This window comes from Dermacentor silvarum, chromosome 10 (assembly GCF_013339745.2).
Source record: "Dermacentor silvarum isolate Dsil-2018 chromosome 10, BIME_Dsil_1.4, whole genome shotgun sequence".
NCBI classification, from domain to species: Eukaryota; Metazoa; Arthropoda; class Arachnida; order Ixodida; family Ixodidae; genus Dermacentor; species Dermacentor silvarum.
The window spans coordinates 152,437,190-152,444,110 of record NC_051163.1 but is presented as its reverse complement, the minus strand read 5'-3'; positions in this window follow the sequence as shown (position 1 = coordinate 152,444,110).

Genomic DNA, 6,921 nt, shown 5'->3' with positions numbered 1-6,921 from the left:
CTCGATTATTGTGAAGATACTGTCATGTGATCAACGGCCGCAGGGTGGTCTTCAAGCTGCATCAAAGCAGGTTTTTGCCCTGCATCCCTTCTTGTTGGTTACTTGGTAATTTAAGTGTGAGAGAAATAAACATTTCATTACTAGCCGACCACCCACAGATTATTATGTGAATATTTGGTATGAAAACAAACCATACAATCGACAGTTAGGAAAATAGGGAGGGATCAGGCTGGCAACAACCACCGGGAGTGGCAGAACACCGGCTTACATTTAGGGATGAAGTTGTAGAAAAGCACATCGGTTGATCACCATGCTCGTGCTTTAAAGTGTGCGGCAACATACCATAGCGAAGGCATAGGTGAAGACTACCGTACACGCCGGGGCCCGCCATTTAATCTCACTTTTGAATCTCATATAGTCATTCGGATGTACCTACACTGATGGAACTCGAGCCAATAATTTTAGCGCGAATGGAGATTTAGATACGCTAGTTACTTGCTTTCAGGAATACGATAATACACGGCCACTAGAAGCTTTTTTTTCATTAAACAGAAATTGTTGACCCACATGGCTAACGCTCATCATATTTTCACACGGAACATGCCATTTTTATTGCTGTATTCGGCTTCATTACAATGATGTCAATTTTTCAATCGACAAGTTAGGCATCCTTGTTTAGAAATATATGCGAATTTAGACTCTGTCTAATTGTGTTTCAGTACAGTGCATCTACAACGTAGGCTTTCCCTGTTTTTTTTCTCCGCCAGATTAAAGTATGATCTGCTTGCTTATTTACGTAAATTCGCAGACAACGCACCTAGTGCTACAAAAACATATACAAGGCTGTGAACACGAGGGTCGAGCCACTTAACGAGTAGAAATATTGTTCAAAATAAAAATTTACTGCGGCAATAAAGTGCTCTGCATTTCTGTTTTGTTTTTCACATTCACCTCCCCAATGGTGAGAAATTCTGCAGCATCCGCGTAGACTTAAAGCATTTGTCTAAGAACAATATACACTTGAAAGTCTCAGTTTAATTAGTTTTGCTAATTGTGAATTAACCTACGGCAGAATATTCAACTCGCTTGAAAATATAACGAAGACAATTAATGGAAACCAGTAGTAAGTTGCCCTATGTCTTAAGACACAAAAAAGTTGCAAATGAACTTTTTAGAATTTATTTGCTACAATTTTATCGAGGTACTCTAAGTACTTCTTGAACACTAATTTAATTTTTGTTTTTCCGTTAAAATGATCCCGCCGAAGATCTAGATATTTTTGTGCAGCAACAAAATATTGCAGTCAACTCTGTCTCTAGGCACGTCTTCCGCTCTTGAAAAATGTAACGAGCTCTATCGAAAGTCATCTCATTCATTGCCGTTAAGGATAGCTCGGATACCTGAGACACTCTAATGAATGTTAGTGCAGCGAGTTCAATAGTTTTCAATTTCTTTAGCGCGATTGCAGTGCATACATATTTCTAACTCTTTTCAGGTTGATTCGAATCTGCGATGTCTAGCAACTCTTGAAGTGTGCCTTTCGCCGCTATTCCCACTCACACAAATGTGTTTCCCCTTGTCGATAGGCGGCGCCGCGGTCGAAATCATGCCGCTACCTCCATCAAACTTCGGGTCGTCCGTCACATGCCTGAGCACGATCACCTCTAGGAATTCGAGGTGTTAATAGGCTGGGAACAATGTGGACAAGAGTTCGTTAGTGTCGCGAAGACGAAAGAATTCCTGCAGAACCCATGTTACGATGACTATCGAAGTTAATGCGATGAACATTCGCACAATCTATCGAACAAGAAGCGACACACCGTGTTAGCTAAGACACCTTTATTTAGAATCCGTAGTGTTTCTTCTGATGTTTCAAGTGATCCGGCTATATGCGGCCATGCAGTCTCCCTGATTGACCCGCTTTGTTATGACCATCGCTCGCCAATGTTACCTCACGATGGTAGAACAAGGACTGCAGGCCGACGGTGCGTGCAGTGACGACGATGGAATTACGAGGTAGGAATGATGTCGATAGAACGACGAAGGCATATAAGGACGGCGGCATGACGACGATGAGTTGATTCTGAAGTGATGGCGATAAATAATTGCGACGGAATACAATGCCATGACACCGGTGTTCTAATCTTTATTGATTGACAATAATTGCACAATACTAGCGGAATGAAATAGAAATTATGCTGATGGAACCTGAGGTGGTATGACGACCAAAGCATTTAGTAATTTTTAGCCAACCAGACACGCTTCTGAATAACATACCAGCCTTCTCCCTTTCTTTTCTCCTATTCCTTCCCAAGACGCTTTCCAAACATATCCTCGGCCGTTGAGCTCAGTACGCCGGTGCTCTAGCTCATCAGGCCACGATCACAGGTTTACAAACGTATCTTGCCAACAAGTCTATTATTCAAGCTCGAACTTAGGGGTAACATTGAGCTTGGAGGCTCCTATCGAAATACATGGGAAATCGGCAATAGTTTCTCTTAGCAACCAATGCACCAAATGTGATGAGTTATGTTGAAATTAGAAAAAAAAGTTAAAGTGTAGTGATTGCAGAAAGGGATATTTTATTATAGGCTGTCTACTTTTTTACGTAAAATTTCGAAAAAGAAAACTTGTCGTCTAGAGCTATGTACCTCAGCAGCTAAAATGATATCGGAATTCTGTAAACTGCACCGAATAATACATCCAAAGCGGATAGCAATCATATATCATACACCATCCTGAAATATACCACTACGTTGTGAATGTTGCATTTGTAAAATCATTCCAAACATTATAACAAATTACGTAAGTTTTAAGTTATAGGAAATAAAAATTGTTCGCTTTTGATGCTCCAACGGGTTCAGTTTATAGAAATGCCATATTTGTTTTTTATGGCTGAGTTGCGAATTTGTAAACTTCACGCTTCTATTTTTTTCCAGATTTACGAACATCCTGCAATCCTTTGAAAACATTACACTATCTAAACGAAAATTCTATTTGCTGCAGTCTCTGCAATTTAACTTTCCCTCTTAAATGCAACACATTTCATTCAAATCGGTTCAGCGGTTTTCTCATAAAAGCATTCCTGCATTTTACATGTATTTGAGTATCCGGCATCGAAGATAGGCCCGAGCTGAAGCTTCCTCTTAAACAATGGATCAGGCCAGTTCTATAGGAAACCCATGAAACGGAACCCTGACGTATACGCAAGACCGTGGCCACAGTGGTGCACAAATAAAAAGTCTGCTCAAGGAAAAATTATATATTCAATGGAAATTTCGCGGGAGCCGTTATCTCGGCCAGACATCTCTCCAGAATGCGGCAGAGCTTTCTGGCCAGGTGTCTAGCAAAACCGTCGATTCATTGTCAGTAGAGCAAGTAGCTGGCCGTCTTCGAGATAACGCTGATACACAAGCGCGCTCATTTCCAAGTACCGAGGTGAAGCGACAGCTTCAGGGTGTGTTTCCTTTTATTGCGCTTTCTTTAGTTGCGCGTCATAGCATACGTCATAGCGGGAATTTCGAATTCTTTAAGGTCGATAGGCCACGTGGTGGCTAAAAAAGGTATCTGTACGAAATGTCCCTAATTCCTGGTATTGAGTGCACAGAGAGCAAGCGCGACCGGCCCCGCGAACGGAAAATCGCGCGCCGGAACCGTCAGCGGTTGAACCGGAAGTGGCGAGCAGACGACGTTTCCCATGACCCTTTACGAGTTTACGCCTCACCTATTGCGTGAGCACTAGTAAACATAGATCTACAACATGAATATATATTATATTGAAACGTTGCGAGGTGAGAAGAGGGAGCGACTTTCGACGCTACTCGACGAGTGTCCAGTTCTCTGCTGGAAACCTGCCGAGCCGCCGCCAGAGGCATTGGGTGCAGCCATGGACACCGCGCGCGTTCGGCGCGAACGCGGATAAAAGCGGACGGCGTTGGCATCAGCTTACGCGTTGCGCGTTATCAGAAAGGGCGCGCCGCAATGAAACACCTTCTGTTATCACCTCTCCTCCTCGCGCCCAGCGTGGCCTCTCATTGGTTGCCTCCTCTCCCAGCACGCCTCTCCTCCTCTGCTGGTCATGTAACCTGCCCTCCCCCGGCGCGCGTCTCATGCTCTTCTGGTCCCGCGACCTGCGTGACGCCGGGTAGACGGCCAAGAGTCGACTAAGAACAGCTTCGGTGTTAAATTAACGCATATAGTCAAGCAAAATAAAAGCAAACAAATAAACAAAGTTACAGAGTTTGTTAGTGCTGGTAGAAGGACTAAAGGCGCACAACATGTACTACTTCAGATAGCGAGCGGCACTGCTGTGATTGCGTAATGCCGTCTGGCACGGCCTCATAGTCGAGTGCGCCAATGCATTGGATTATCTAGTAGGGTCCGACATTGTATCGGAAAATTCATCGTCGGCGTATCCGGGTCCAGAACCAAAAACATTGACAGTCACATTAGCATACAGAGGAGGACGGCAAATGCCTGCGCGCTCTCGATACATTCATTAAATTGCTTTGACATTCTCATTCGAATGCGTTGTTACTTCGTATTATTTTTTTTCTCTTTACTTGATCTCTCTTTTCGTCGCCTAGGCATCACCACTGATTGTGCGTGGTTAATGGTACGTGAGAATAGTGCTGGCAAGTCTACGAAGCCCATTAAGACACATGCGAAGGTTCGCTGAATGAATTCTTTAAAACTTTTACGCTTTAACCGATGAGGGTAGCTGCATGGGCTTGTATATGCGGTGCATTTCTTTGGTATATACCGTGTCTACTTTCTTCTAGGGCAGGCATAATGAGAGGGACGCAGGAAAGAGAGAGAGATTGTGGTTGTGAAGAGGAAGGGGTGCTATTTTCTGCAGCCCTTTAGGGAGCACGACTCAGCGCCTTGGGGAAGGGGCGGGGGATGTAAAGAAGAAAGAAAAGAGGGTGAAGGTCGATCGATTACACAGCCCTTGACCGTCAGCGGTAGCCAGGCGGCGCATTCACAATTTGCACGAGGGACGCGGAAAGAGAAATTAGACAAACACACACTGCTAACTTTGCACAGCAGACTTCCAGTTGTCGCAGGCGTACTCATACTCATGGAAACGTCATAAGACACGTGTACATTGCTCGACACTTAGGGACAAAACCGGAAAAAGCACACGCAGACGCTTTTGTGACCAGACCGCTTATTTAGAAGGGTGTCCGTTCAACGCGAACACAGATACCCGATCTCTTTTATTGATAAATAAATTGATGGCTTACTAGCGCATCCGCTTGAATTTTGGTGCCATAACGCCGGATGGTAGTCGTTTTCGACCCATGAGCCATGTAAGGGTTTCCCCTTAAAACGGTCGCAGGGTTGGTATTCCTCGTTGTGTCGTCGGAGATTGTACTGTCGGCTGTGCGTCCTTTGGCGAGTTGTCTGTCTTCTTCAGCGTGCTAGAGATAGGCGGCTACGTGGTCATTTTCTTCGTCGCTGGTGTTCGGCAGCAGTGCGTCGAGAGTCGTCATCGGGCTCTTTCCGTAAACCAGCTTGTTCCGTAAACCAGCCGTAAATCTGCGTTGTTCTTTGCACTGCTGTTTGTAAGTGAAGCTTACGTACGGAAAGACGACATCCCACGCCTGGTGCTCGACATCGACTTACATTGCTAACATGTCGCCAAGTGTCATGTTCAGCCTCTCCTTATAACCATTCGTCTGCGGGTGGTAGGCACTTGTTCTCCTGTGCCGCAGGAGCACAACTCACGCTGTGTTGCAAAACTCCTTGGGCAAGCTCCGCGGTCAAAGCAGTTCCTTGGTGGCTGATGAGCACTTCCGGGGCACCGTGTCGTAGCAGGATATTCTCAGCGAAGAATTTTTCCCCTTCGGCCGCAGTACCCTTAGGCAGGGCTTTCGGTTCGGCGTGGCGGGTAAGGCGATATGTATCCAGAGAGAGAGAGAAAAATAGCCCCATAGGGTCGTCAGTGTCAGGAGCCCTTTAGTATGAGTGATACCACGGAACAGCCAAATCCCGGAGTTTGGACATTTTATAGCCTCTCAGCACAGGCAACAGGCTCCGCTTAGCACCCCCGACTGACCCACTCTGGGGTGACTTTACAATTGCTAGTATGTACAGCGGAGACTTCCGCTCAACACGTGTTGTCATGGCAATCGCGGAGCTCCTAGGTGCCTAGGGACATAAGCGCTTAGGAACTTTTGAGGCACTGGTCTCCGCTGAGCGTGGCTCTCTTATCTCCGGGACCGGGCGCAGCGACCTTGCCGAGCGCAGCTCCTGCGTGCGTAGGGAGCGAATCGTTTAGGGCGCGTTGAATGTCTGGCGGTGTCGGGCCCACGCCGGCCGCACTTTATTATTGTACACAGTAAAATAATTTACACCCTAAAGGGTGGGAACTCGTTGCCATAACACCCTACAAGGGTGTTATGATGACAAAAATAACCCGGGGGTGTTTAAAATTTTGGCATGTGGGGTGTTTTCCCTATCAGAACAACCCATTCACAGCCAGCAAGGGTGTATTTACATCAAGGATCACCCAAACATTGCAAGGGTGTTTCTTTTTCACTTTTACTGTTTGTTACAGTCAGCGTGCAAAATGCAATTCTCCATGCCAGCATTGTACCCAGGTAATACATGATGCATCTTTGCATCCATATTGAGGGTGCTGTTTGAACATTTTGTTTCTATCACATACAGAACATCAGCCGAGCCACAAAATTGTTCACCTACTACATCTCGGTAACTGGTATAGAGTCCATGGAATACTGATATCATACTTTAAGGAAATTCACGGGGAAAGCTAAACGAGGACCAAGAATGACAGGACAGGAGCCAAGTCCTGTCATTGGGTTCTCGGTACTCGTCTAGTTAGCAATGGGAATTTTTTTAATTATGGCCCACCAACAAACTCAAATCAAGTATCTGCTAATTTTGTGTGCATCT